Source organism: Dreissena polymorpha, chromosome 7 (assembly GCF_020536995.1).
Source record: "Dreissena polymorpha isolate Duluth1 chromosome 7, UMN_Dpol_1.0, whole genome shotgun sequence".
Classification (NCBI taxonomy): Eukaryota; Metazoa; Mollusca; class Bivalvia; order Myida; family Dreissenidae; genus Dreissena; species Dreissena polymorpha.
Genome location: NC_068361.1, coordinates 26,721,899 through 26,736,553, shown reverse-complemented (window position 1 = coordinate 26,736,553; position 14,655 = coordinate 26,721,899). Strand labels below are relative to the sequence as shown.

Genomic DNA, 14,655 nt, shown 5'->3' with positions numbered 1-14,655 from the left:
TAAATTTAGTAGCATAATGCTTTCAGCATAAAGTGCGATAAAACCTGCCAATTGAAGAGCACCATATAGTTAGTCCAGCTGTTGATATAAAGTTAAACACAAACAACAGAAGCATTATTGTGTTCAAACATTTCGCGTTAAAAAAAAGCATAGTGTGTGAGTGGTGACAAATGAGACAAATATAGTATTAATTAATGTTTATAATGTGGATTATGACATAAATGTTGATTATTAACTTGCTGCAGAAGCATGACATCGAAATTCATGTTTCATATTATATAAGTTCGTAGGATAATTAAAACACACACAAACAGATATTACGTTAATGCTCTCATTCGTTATTTCAAAGTATATAACTGTTAAATATTGTAAGGAGCTTGTACATCAATTATTGTAAACCATTTTATTTTACCTCGATTGCATAGATAGCATAAGGTTTGTTTCAAACGCTCTCGAGTCCGTTTGCCGGTACTTTAATCAGTACTTGGTGTCTATGCGGGAAATCTATAGAACGCTGTTAACACCATGTTAGTCTATAAACATAATTAACTGACACAAATTATACCGCTCAACATAAACAAAGAAATTTAAGTGCACGTTTTTTATTGCAAATATTGCTCCTGTGGCACCATATTAATGCGTGTATATTGTTTTGTGTAGACAATTGCATGTGGTAATGTTATTGTAACAAACACAAACTGGTTCATATAGTCTTGAACTTGACTGAAACGGGACCATTGTTGTTGGTGTTTTTGTTAATATATTAAATCAATGTTTGCATAGATATTTCTGCAAATTACAACAGACTCGATGGATGACAACCCGTTTAAACTATATATCCTATGATCTTTCAAAGGATATTTTTTTAAATCTGAATATGGGACATGCAAACACGATTCCTGACAATGGGCACATTTAGTCCCTGTGAATGCTAAACTTAACAATATTGAAATTATGCAAAAAAAGTACGGTGGGTTAAATTATTTTCTACAGGTACCGTAAAACTGACAATGGCTAAGACGAAATGTATCGGTTATATAACAACAACAGATCAATCAATCTATCAAAACTTAAGCCGCTTTAGTTCGATAATTTGAACAGATACCATTAATAAAATGTTATTAATAAATCAAGACAACTATTTTAAAGTTTCGGTTAAAATAAAGTTGTAGGATTTCTCGCTGAACAATTTAGCAAAATATTAAACTACTCGTAAATATCGACATATATACATTGGGTATCTACATACTTCGGCATAAAAAGCATTTAAATATGCAGGAGCTTTTATGTTTAAAAGCCAATGACAGAATTTGCGTTGGGCTCGATCAATCTTTTCAACCGTTGTAAATGCCCATACATCGCTTCCATAACTCAGAATTGAGGAAGCATAGACATCAAGCAGATTGAAAAAATATGAAGTAATATATTGTTGGCTATAAGCAAATATATGTTTAACACCCGCTCAAGAAATTATTGATATAATGATGTAAATACAAAACGCAACTGTCAACTAACATTTCATTAAGAAAGTAATACAACTATTTTATGTTTAAGTTAAGTACTTTGTGTTTGTTAGTCCGACCTTTCCGGGTGTTTAAACTTCGATAGAAATGTCAACGTTGCACCCCTTTCTGTGCATGCAGTTACATTAACTAATAGTTTAAACAAATTTGACTTATCGTGTGGAGGTAAATTAACAGGTGGACGCTGTATATTGACGTTACTATCAAATCGTTAGATCCCCCGTATGCAAAACTGATGACATATGTCCAAAAGCTAATACGAATGTTTAAAGTACATGTGACATAAAACGATGATACATAAATATTAGAATATGAGTGATGTAAGGGGTCAAGGGAGCATTCCGTCAACACATATGAAGAAAAAATACAACGTTTGATTTGCAAACTCACCTTAGATCTTATGTTATATCAGGAAATACTAACTTAAATTCAATGTAGTAACAAATCATTAACACTTTTTAATGTTTGTTTATGTTTCTGTGGTTGTTATTTTTTTAATGTGGAAGTTGATGATTCACAACATAAATAAATGCTGTTTTTGTTATTATAATAATAATAATAATAATAATAATAATAATAATAATAATAATTATTATTATTATTATTATTATTATTATTATTATTATTATTATTATTATTATTATAACTATTATTAATATAACGGCGGGTTATTTATAAACGATATTCACTTTGATTTCAACAAACACACGTGTGCTTTGTTTAAATTGTTTGATTAACTCGCGTTATGAATAAGAGGATAAAATTACTTATTTTATCTTAATCTTTATTAATGAAAAAGCAGGTATGTTATGTATATCTAGTGTTAATTTTAAATGCACCCTTCTCCGATGCATTTCCTTATTTATGTATTTTTCCTAGCAACATGATTGATATCACACGTCAACACAAGTTTTCTGCGAATGTGTTTTACACTGTTTGCAAAATTACCAATTTACTGAGTGCAAATTATTCTTGATCGTATATCTTGATCCGTTTATATCCGTGTAGAAAAAAAGATATATAAATCTGCCAGTGTGCATATCTTCATAAGAAGAATGCTATAATTCATAAAATAACATCTTAAATTCTATAGATATAGTTACTTTAATAAAAATTGCTAGTTGTTAATTATTTTAACGGTATTTTACTTTTCTGCGCTTTGTGCTGGTCCTGAATATATCGAAATTTAATTAAAGTATTTCTATTAATTGCGCTTGCTGCCTTCGATATTTAGTGGATTGTATTGTTTATATGAAGCAGAGCGAGAATAACAATATTAATTTTATTTTAACGAAGCGAAAGCTGTTAAAAACACACAGATTGATTGGTACAAAAAACTATTGTATTTACTTCATTTGCTTATATTCACACACGTTATATGTACGTGTTGGCTACACCTCTGTTTATGAAATGTTGTCAACTACATACAAAATGAATCCTCTTTTATCAATTAACAGTATGTAAATACGATTAACAACAACAACAACAACAACATTTATTAGCTATTAAGCATTACAATTGCTTCTAAGCCAAATGCAAAAATACACAAGTGTGGTGACATGGATGATAATTATTATACAATTAAGTAATGGTAGAAGTTAACAAAGAGTTGACTGATTCATTACATATTATATATTCCTTAAATTAAACATCGATAATAACAGTTTCTAATACAAATTATGAGATAAATAATAATAAAGATTTGAGTGAGTTATAACATATGATATTTCCATTTAAACTTGATACGACAATTGCAAACAAAAATAATGAGATCAAGAATACACCGTTTTAGATCTATTCTGAGATAAATAATATACTTAAGATGAATTAATTTGTGTCAAAATTGTTCCTTAAACAATTTGCATTGTATATATATTTCGAAAGATTAATTATTTCATTTTGATTTTGTATTCTTATTAACATATCGAACTTATTTAATGTTGGCCATGCTTGATAATATGATTTTAAATATGTTTTTCTGATATCTTTGTATATTTGGCATATTAATAAGAGATGATATTCGCTTTCTACGACATTAAGATTACAAAATTTACATTTCTGTTATCCCGAGCAATGTTGTGGTATCGACCTCGTTCTATTTCTAATCTGTGTGCTGATAGGCTAAATTGAGTAAGTGCTTTTTTTTTTCGTTGCGTTGTAATCATGTCAAGACATTGTTCTTTATTATATACCTGTTTAATGCTTTTAACAAAATACAGGTTGTATCAATCGTTGAAATAAAAAATCCCGTATTACGCTACTCGCTGTTTCCAATTCCGTATTACCATACTAGCCGGACTACTTCGACCCATTTAATGACGTCACATTACACGCCCCGAAAATATAAATATTTTATATTGCGAAATATATTACGTAGTACATCGTGTGACGTCATTTCTGTGACAAAACACAATAGTTTCATCAAAACTCTGTCAGGACATGTCGGACGTGGTGTTTTTTAACAGTAAACTATGTGTTAAAAACGTATTTTGGAGTGTGTGTTTATCATGCATAAATGTATATTTCGATAGGAATACAATAAAATAGTGTGGTTTAAACTAAGTTTCGATAAAGACATGGAAGATAGAAGTGGAAGTGCATATCGTTTAAACGTTTTTGATATAAACATCGGATTAAAGTTGTCAACTTAATTGTTATAAAAATTTTAAACCTGTGTTTTCCCGGTTCGAATGTTTACACGTTAATTTACATAAACTGTATTCATACGCGTCTTAAATAAACTATGGCGTACCGTTTTAGTCATTGTTTTGTCAGTTTTGTTAAAGTAAAAAAAACATTTGTTAACTGTTTTCGTTGTATATAGTTGTATATAGTTGTTGTATATAATAAAAGGAATATTACGCTAGTCAATTGTTCCAAGTGTTTGTATCACTCTCGTGGCTTGTGCTGTTTCGCATCACACTCGAGGCTCCGCCTCTCGTGCGATTCGTCATCACACAAGCCAATCGAGTGATACAAACTCTTGGAACAATTGACTAGCGTAATATTCCGTATGTATTAAACGTATTCTTGAAGCGACAATATGTATTTAGTTTTGACGAATTATTGATTTCACTGTACCAGTGCTGTTTTTAATGATCAAATAAACGTTTTTTAATTAGATTGTAAGTGTTTGTCTGTTCAGATTTTTCTGTCAGGGTTTCTTGTTCAGTCCAAACATAACTTAAACCTAGCTGCTCTAGTATTGATTTGATATGATAAGCCCAATTTCTTTTGTTGTGCGTTATGTTTTGATTTGCGTCATTAAACAGTAATGTATATGCTATTTTTATAAGGCTATCATTTGTACATGCTACTATTTTAAACCAATATTTAAATGCAATTTATATGCAATTTTCGAATGATAGATAAGGGGTATCGTCCTAATTCGCCATACAGTGCTGATACATTTGTTGATTTCTTGACACATAACATTTTTCTTAAAAACTTTGTATGAATAGTCTCTAATTCTTTTCCAGATTTCAGCAGAATATTGAAGAACCGGGGTCACTAATTTATCAAAAGATTTAATTTTTCTTTAGTTTTGAACTCATATTGGTTTACAACAGAATAAAGTCGATGAAGCGCTCTATTACCGTGTTCTGCTATTGATTTTATCGTTTTATACCAGCTTCCGTTTTTAAATAAGGTTACACCTAAGTATTTGAATGATGTGACGATTTCTAATGTTTCACCATATAGGGTAAAGTTAAAATTTGTTTGTCGGTTACTTTTTCAAAAATGAAAACTTTTGTTTTGCTAATATTGATTTTCAGTATTATTAATTAATTAAATATTGGTGTGATGTAACCTATTCCCCAGCTCTCAGGATATTGTGCAGTATCAAAAATGATGTTGAAAATAGTTGTGAGGTACGGTTTAATAGAATTATATGCTGCTGTAACTATTTCAGCTGAACTATTATCAGGTTCAATAGATTTGCCATTATATTGTTTAAACACTGCCTGATATATTTCTGACTCTGTAATTGGTGAATCCAGATGGTCATTTTCGGTTTGTGGTCTTTTTAAATTCTGAGAATTTATTTCAATATCTATATTAACACATGGAACGTTTCCGATTAAGTCATTTAAATGATTACACATTTCGTTCATGTGTGCTTGATCTATAATTTTGTTATAAGGTTTATAGCATTTTTAAGTGTTTTCCAAAAAGTTTTGTGGTTGTGTTTTTGCAATGTTATATAACCGCGTGCTTTCATTCATATTGGCCCCGTTTCATAAACAATTCTTAAGTTTTTCGTAAGAATTCTGCGATTTTTACGTACGGACGTTCTTACGCCAATTCCTACGAACGTTTCATAAACGCGTTCGCAGACTTAAGAATTCTTACGAATCTTACTAACGTAAAACCAGTCTGCGCTCTTTAATTGAAGGTTTTAAAAGACGGAAAACTAACATTTGGCGCCATCTGTCAGATTATAATAAACACTACGAGAACTAGTAGAAAAGCAATAAAACTAATTGTTATGTATACATTTATTTTTCTCTTTTAAAATAAATAAATGTAAAGTCGTCAGCAGAAATGCTTTCAAATGAGGTCGACGTTTTATGACGCTAAACGTGTTTTTGTGTGACGTTAAATAACTGCACTTGATTAGTTGAAATTCATTCAGGTGAACTGAAACATATATAACTTGTGATCTTGGTAACTAGTTCAGACGAAAAAGGCACTGGCCCCTCGCGAAGTTATCGCTTATAATGTAAACAGCGTTTTTAAAGTTTGTTGAGTGTAACAATTGCTTTGTTGTTGAAATTGAAATACTCATTGGGGTTAAACGAGCGTAGAGTAACAATGATGTTGAAATTTACTGTCAAAGTTGGATAGATTTGCGCTGATTAACAATGGAACAAACTGCTATTGATTGACATGGAGGATTTCTAAATTAAGGAGTTGATATTCCGCATTAGGTAAGATGACGAATCTACATGACACCATGGTAAAAATCGCCTTTGCTAAAGGGACTTGTTCACAAAGTTTGGCATGTTTTGAAGGTAGTCATGAAATGCTTTTAATTGATAAATGTAAACATCGGAACTAAATAGTTCCAGTCCAGTATAAACCAATGATAAAATTAAAGAAAGAAAAAAATGTAATCCACACCAGGGCTTGAACCACTGACACCTGGAGTAAAAGTCTAGCACCAACCACTTGGCTGTCCGTACTGATATAGTACGCTCAGGTGTACTATTTATACTTTATGTAAGCAATCTTTGTAATGTAACAAATTATAGCTCCAATATAAAAACAAGAATAAAAGTAAAAGGAAAACAAACAGAAAAAAAAGTTTATCACACCGGGGCTCGAACCACTGACCCATGTAGTAAAAGCCAAGCGCCGAAACCGCTCAGCAATCCGTCTTCACATGTGGGTTTGTGTAATTCAGAGTTCATGTTCTGGTCGTCATTGAGTCTTTACAACTACATTATGTGCGGACCTGACAAACCGTCTTCACATGGGTTGACATTTATTTTATACTTTGTAAAACCATCTGCGTGTTGTTACAAAATATAACGATGACACAAGAAATCAAAAATTTAAAATTGTTTCGCGTATGAGACGCTTTATAATTTTATCAATTTCTAACGATGATTTTTAGTAAACGAAAGTGTATTTTCAGTAAAAGTCTGCGGCATTAGTGTTATTTCGCACACTGATGTATATTGTTCATTTATTTCTTAAATATGTGACAAAAAGTTGAAACATTCTCATTTTGATAGAGTGTGAACAAGTCCCTTTAACATTGACAGCAAATGTTTTGTTTTGGAAGTTAAATTAATACTGGCTAAATTTGCAGGTGTGTTATTGTTTTAAATTGAGATGGTATGGCATTAAAGGTTTAATACTTACTTTGTTTATATGTCAGATTGTAATATTATTAAAGATATGTGTAAGTTTGAGCTATTTTTGTCAAAACTTACATGTAACATGAATAAAAAAAGTCATTTACATCTGTTAAACTTTTAAGTAATGTTTAAATTTCTATTTATTATTTAACAGTCCCTTCTGTTGAGATAAGACTAAACAATTGACAAAATCCTCTTAAGATAAGCTGTTATTTACTTTGTGTGTTGTAATTTGGACAATAATAAATTAAATTCAATAAAAGTATAATTCTGCTTTGGTAAGACATATTTTCTGATTTAAAAAATATTTTGTAAAAAGTAAGATTTTTATGTTTCATATGTCGGGTAAATATACTACAATCCTGCTAAAAAAATGAAATTCTATCTAATTATGTGAGTTAAACAGTATTATTTTTTTCATAAAATCATGCATGTCAGTCATTTTTTGTAATTTAATACCGTGTTTAAATTTAATTATGGATATTTGTTATTAAAGAAGTTTGTGTTTTAGGTGAACAGATACTTCATGAATTATATGAATCACCAGGGAAAGGACCCAACTACTTGCACAGATGCATCCTGGCGGGTGAAAGAAGGGATGATCACTTTGGCAACAGATTGTTTAACTGCTTGTAAGAACTTATGTTTTGCATATAGTGACTGTTATAATTCTTACTCCTTTAAAGGATTCTTTGTAACTTTGGTTTTACTAAAACATATGCATCGGAACACTACAAAAGTAAAAAAAAAAAAAGTTTAAATGTTAAGTTAATTTTATTGACAAGTTTAAATTAAGAATTCCGATGTGAAGGGAATCCATTTGAGATAAAGATTTCATAACATATCTTAATGATTAAAGAAACTTGTACATGCTAAAGTTTGGTGTATCCTGATGATTACCAGCCATAAGAGTTTCAACCATGACTGTCAGTTTTGTGTTATTCCAAATTATTTTAAGATACATTAGTAGGATTACATTTTTGATTTTTTGCACTGGTACTTTTTTATTTACAGAAATGTTGATGTGGACTCAGTCAAAGAATTTGCTGTAACTGTGTATGTCTCTTCACTATGTGGACATAAAGTGCTACAGCTGGTTGGAGATTAAGATCACAATGTACTGTTTTAATGGAGAACATCTGTGAATATTTATTCTAACAATGGAAATTCAAACCTGAATTATTATAATTAGAAAACATTTTCATGTACATGCTGGAATTTTATTTGAAGTGTAAAACTAAAATAATTTAGAATTATTTTTAAACACAAACACAGTTTTATTATAGAAATAATTGTATAAACTTAAGAGAAATCAGTGTTTAAGTGATGCATTTTATTTAGTGTTTGACCTATTTAACACCTTAACTATGTTTTTTTATGTTGAATGTAATGGTAATAAAAAAAACATAAGCTGACATCCAAAGGGTTTTAACCTTAAAGGGAATTGTTCACAGATTCAGGCATTTTTTTTAAAGTATGTCAGTAGAAGCCTTAAATTGCTAGATTTTAACCTCAAAATAGAATTTTAGAAGAGATAAAAACACCAGAAAAATATTGGTATCCATGGGGGTCCTTAAATTATTTAACCTATAACACTCGGCCATCTTGAATTTTATATTTAAGCATTCATTTTATACTTGATATATGTGACCCATGTGAAATAACAAAATATAACAGAAAAAACAGAATCATTAAAAATTATCCAATCATCACCCTGTTTAATTGTATCCATTACACATGATGAATACTCATAAAAAAGCTGTATTTTCAGTTTGAGTCTACATCATTAGTGGCACTTTGCTCCCTGATTTACAGTACATGTATTCTTTTTTATTTTGTATCTGTCCCTTAAATTTGGAAAATGGTCAGTTTTACTATCTGTGCACAATTCCTTTTGATCTTTATTCTTAGTTTTGTGATCAATGGAATGCCTAATACCATTTCAATAGTAAATGAGATTACGGGTAAGTACTTGTTAAACAATAAGGCCCTAAAACGTGCAAAGCCCTTCTTTATTGTATCTCAAATTATGAAAAGCAATTCTGAGATTTTTATGTTTTCTAACATTTAATTACTTTTTTGAGTTACTTATTATAAGTAAATGTAATTTTTGTAAGATTAAAATGCACTGACTTGTTCAAATAAAAATAATAACATATGAAAATATACAATTTTGTGTTGTGTAGTACATTTGCTTCCATGGCAACCAATTTATTTAAATGATACCATTGTTATTTTTCTACATTTTGAAAACTAAATTCACTCAAAATAGTCACATGGATGTACTTTTCAATTATGCCATAAATTATAAAACAATATAAATACACTAGTCATAATTAAAGAGATTGTTGTTTTTTAAACTGAATTTAGTAGGTTTTTTTTCTGAAAATAATAACCATTTCCAAAAATATTTCAGTTGGATGTTGGTAAAGCAATCTATGCATGTTAACTAAAGGTCTATTTTTATAGGGAACAAAACATATATTTACCTTCTTTAAGATACTTGCAGACCAGTTGGCAAAAAAAGTTGATCTGAATCAAACACATCGTTCATCGAACATTGAAAATTATCACCGAAAATCAAACAAGTTTGTTTCCGCTTGGATATCAACTAATAACTAAAAATCTATTATTGTTGTTCATTTGAAACATGATTTTGAAGCCTTTATAAATATGGTAAAAAGATGTTTAGTTGTGATATCATAATTTGGATTATTATCATTAGCTGTCTGGCATGTATGTACTAGTTCTACCCAGGAAACAGACTCAAGAGATGTCCACAGTTGAGTAAAAGCCAGATAATGTTTTGGTATCTTCTATGTATCCAGATCCAAACATTTAATACTTCCCAAACAATACAATTTTGTAAATGAAATAATAAAAAAATTACCTTATTTACAAAGGGAAAACCTTTGTTCTGCTTCTCCTGTTTTGGACATTCCATTTACAATAATTCAGTGACGCATCAAACAGAATCAAAGATAACCTTCCAGTAAATTCAATCCTAGAAGGAAACTCATTGATTTTGTTACACTCTGTTAAGTCGTTAGTGCCAAAAGTGGTTGATCCAATAAACATGCAAGTGTCTTGCATCATCCATGACCATGTATTCCAATTTCCAGTTTGCTTCATACATTCCAGTTTGACATAGATCTAATTAAACTTTCATATACAATTTACTTCTGTAACAATCCTCTCTTCTGTATTTACACAATGCTTATCCCGTAGTACAAAGCATGGCCAGAGGTAATTTAAAACAAAAATCCATTCAACTTTGTTTACATTTGACCTTGTTTTATCGTCGCGATTTGGCAAACAAGGGAAACAACTGTGCTCTCTATAATGTACTTCAGAAAGATAAATTTATTACAATTTACCGATTTTGTCAGTTTCAAGAGAAAAGTCACGCTTCTTTTGTCGAAAATGCGCTTAAAATCTTTTTTTTTAATTTTGGAAAATTTGTGAAGACGTGAAATAGCTAAGGCGGCCATATTTGCGAACGCTACGACAGCCTAGACCATGCGTAACTTTAACGTTGGAACTTACGAATTCGTAGCAGGTGGTTGCGAAAGTATTTTTTTGTGAAACGCTTGAATTTTCTTACGGACTTCGTAAGTATACTTACGTAAGAAACCGTGCGTACGAACGTTTATGAAACGGGGCCAACATGTCTATATTTTGCTTTTCTTCGAATAGCGTTATATTTTGTTCTATAATGTACAAATTGTTGTCTGTTTGAGGTGGACTTATTCTTATTAAAGTTATTTTTTGCGTTATGGAAGTTGCATTTTGCAGTTATAAATTATTTTCAAACCATGCATTTTGCAGTTATAAAATTATTATCAAACCATTCTGGCGCTTTTTGATGTGATTTTTTATTTCTATTAATTGTAAGTACTTTTCCAAATATCTGAACGCTATTTTTGTGTCAATATTGCGTTAGAATTTTAATTTGATTATTGACTTTGATTTCAGTAAAAATTGGATTTAATACTGATATCTTCTTTCAATAAATTAAACTCTTGTGATTTGTCATTATCAAATATTATTTTTACTTCTTGTTGTTTTGTTTCAGTTTAATTGTTTTGTATGTTAATATTTTTTAACACCTGATGGTACTTGCATGTAGCTATTGTACGAACGACAAATCAATAGTATTTATTTAATATATAACGCGTATATTGTTTCTAAAGAGTGACGTTACTTTAGTCATATGGTGCTTGAAACTGATTGCACAATTTCGTATTTAATGCATTAACCACACATATTAACTATTAGATCAAAATATCGATCAGATTCAATTCATTCGTTTATAATATAGACAGTTTGCACATTAAAGTCTCGCACAAAAATGCTGTATTCCGTCCTTATATGATAATTCTAACGAAATAGTATTAACAGTAAGTACCTTAATGCTCATTAATGAAGTATCTTTCCAACTACATCCATACTCGAAGATATTCTGGAAAGCTGATTACAGTTAATGTTAAAAATCTGTTCAGCGTTATGTATAGCCAATGTTGTTTAGCGCATACATATCGTGAACCAAATAAGGTATCAGTTCTGAGTAATCGCTTTATTTGTTGTGCACCTTTTTCTCTATTTTCTCTATTGTTTAATAATTAAAACACATCGGCCAAAACATTGACATTCCACAAAAAATATAAACGAGGATGTTAATTTTCTATTTTATAATCATATTTATAAAACTTCCTTTTTCATTTAGACAACTAACATTTGGTACGCTAATAGAATTTAAATATAGCGATATTTGTTGTTGTTGTTACACTGCTTTTTCGTATGATTTTTACGGACTACATGTTTTTCGAATGGATGCGTTTAATTTCCTAAAATGGTCACACATAGATTCGAAACGAAAAATTACTATGCAAAGTAAGATTTAGTTAGTTGAATTCGTTTTGGTTAGTTTTTTGTTATTATTATAACAGAAAAAATGCTTTTTTTTAATAAAAAGAGATGGGCAGAGAAATATAATGTAAGTAAAGTTGATTTGTGTTTAAACACGACCACCTTAGTAATGCTCGCAATTTCTAGATCCGCTTCTCAATCATTTTATGTTAAAAGGCAAACATGTTTGCAAAACTCGCTTATCCTTTTCGGGATATTGCATGCACATTTTCTCAATCAATGGAAGTGTTGTTTTTTTTTAAACACAGGCGAATCCGGGTAGACCATTTCCGCCTAAACAAGATTTTCGGTAAGAAGGATCTTCCTTTAAACGACAAATGCCATAAAAGCGGAAAGTGTCGTCCCTGATTAGCGTGTGCGAATTGCACAGGCTAATCTGGGACGACACTTTACGCACATGCATTATGCCCAGTTTTCTCAGAACGCGACACATATACGTCGAATATTTATATTACTTTTAAGTATTTCATCGCAAATGAACAATGTGTGTCCACTTTAAAGTTCGTGTTTATCACCACATTTTAGCAAAGTGTTCAATGATGTTACGTCTGATCCGATTTAAAGATTTGTCCAGAGCACTTAATAAACAAACACATGCTTAGACTTAAGAATTCAGAATATACTTAAAGACACGAAAACTACTTTCAACGTTTAAAAATATACAGGCTACCACTTGTGAGTATGTAATCAACAAAATGTTCTACAAGAATAATGATGTAGACAGAGGTGGTTAATGCTTAGTTTAAATCAAATTTAAATAATTCTTGAATATTCTTATTTAAAGAATTTCTTCATTTTTAGACTTAAGTCTAAGAATGGGTTGGTTAATGTTGGCCCAAATTTTCAGCAGTACTCTGGATCATTACCGTTGCCCATTGTTTTTTCCTGATACAAGTGTGTTATTATTTTAATTAACTTTACGTTCGCCAATGTCTCGAAAGCTTTTTAGTATCATAACACTCCTATCGTTGTGTAATGATGAAGCTGTGACTCACATATTCACGGCTGTGTATCTGCTATTGATTACAGTTGCAATAAAAAGTATGACTCGCTATTCTGTATGTATAGCACTGCCACAAGTATGACTCGCTATTCTGTATGTATAGCACTGCCACAAGTATGACTCGCTATTCTGTATGTATAGCACTGTCACAAGTATGACTCGCTATTCTGTATGTATAGCACTGCCACAAGTATGACTCGCTATTCTGTATGTATAGAACTGCCACAAGACACCTTCTAATGAATATGTGTACGCTTCATAACACTGTTGCAAACGAATGAAATTCTACACTAAACAAAAAAAAATAGTGTTCATTTATTTATATTAAAACCGTGCAATAGCAGAAAAACAAGCTGGCTTGTGCCATCTATACCAATGGTTTGCAAAGTTGTTATGGTGTCACACAAGGTAAATCTGTAAAAGAAAACATTTCAAACGTGTTTTTTCTGTGCTGGTAAATATATTTTAGTTAGCCTTTTGATAAGTTAGTTTCGCTATATAATAGCCAAAGATTGAGCTTCTGGAAGGATTTGTCTGTTCTGCGCCAACATCTTTAGCATATTTCCGTGGCAAATGGCAAACGCAAAAGGCCATAGTAATCTAAGCTGCAAGACTAGTGTTTATTTTATGCATTCCTTTTTTGGGTGCTTGGAAACAAAAATCAAAATATTTTGTGTTCAATATCGATCACTGTTCAACGAGAAGTATGTTTCGTTATAATAACATGCGATTTATTAAACTAGTTTTATTATTGATAACTAACCATTTAGAGATGTAATAATTAACATACTAAAAGCTAATTAAAGAATGTTCCGTGATCTCGAATCATACACAATTATTAACTAGTCTGTTTTTCAATGTATTGTGCTTGGTGTTGTTTCAAAACATTTTTATCTTAGCGAAACATTTTTAATAATATGTCAACCTATACGATGAAGATATTTAAATGAGGACAGTTTTAAACACGCTTCAATGCGCTCCAGGTGCACTTATATTGAAATGTCATAATGTTAGTTAAAGCCATATTGGTATATAAAATATATTTGCTTAAATTAATTTTATATTTTATATATTGATTTGGAAAACAAGCATACATCTGTTTAACTTATTTACACCATTTTATTAGCTCGACTATTGTATATGAAATATATATAGCGGAGCTATCCTACTCCGCCGGTGACGGCGTTAACGTTCCGGTGTCCGTTCCCGTTCCAATGTCCTTTTACGTGCAAATGTTAAAGTTTGCGTACTACCCCAAATATTTTCAATGTCCTTTGACATATTGCTTTCATATTTTGCAAACGTGTTTACCATCATGACCAAAACCTATAAA

The 14,655-nt window shown here is 30.6% G+C and overlaps 1 long non-coding RNA gene across 3 annotated transcripts; it reads left to right on the top strand.

Annotated features, from left to right (window-relative positions):
- Window positions 1–6,546: 6,546 nt before the first annotated feature.
- LOC127839289 (uncharacterized) lies at window positions 6,547–9,182 on the top strand. Of its 3 annotated transcripts, none has more exons than XR_008030274.1 (3): window positions 6,547–7,341; window positions 7,902–8,022; window positions 8,405–9,182. It is a non-coding gene; the product is annotated as an uncharacterized LOC127839289 (long non-coding RNA). The 3 variants fall into 3 exon arrangements; XR_008030273.1 differs by having other exon boundaries at window positions 6,547–7,367; XR_008030275.1 differs by lacking the exon at window positions 6,547–7,341 and adding an exon at window positions 7,567–7,668.
- The last annotated feature ends 5,473 nt before the right edge of the window (window positions 9,183–14,655 follow it).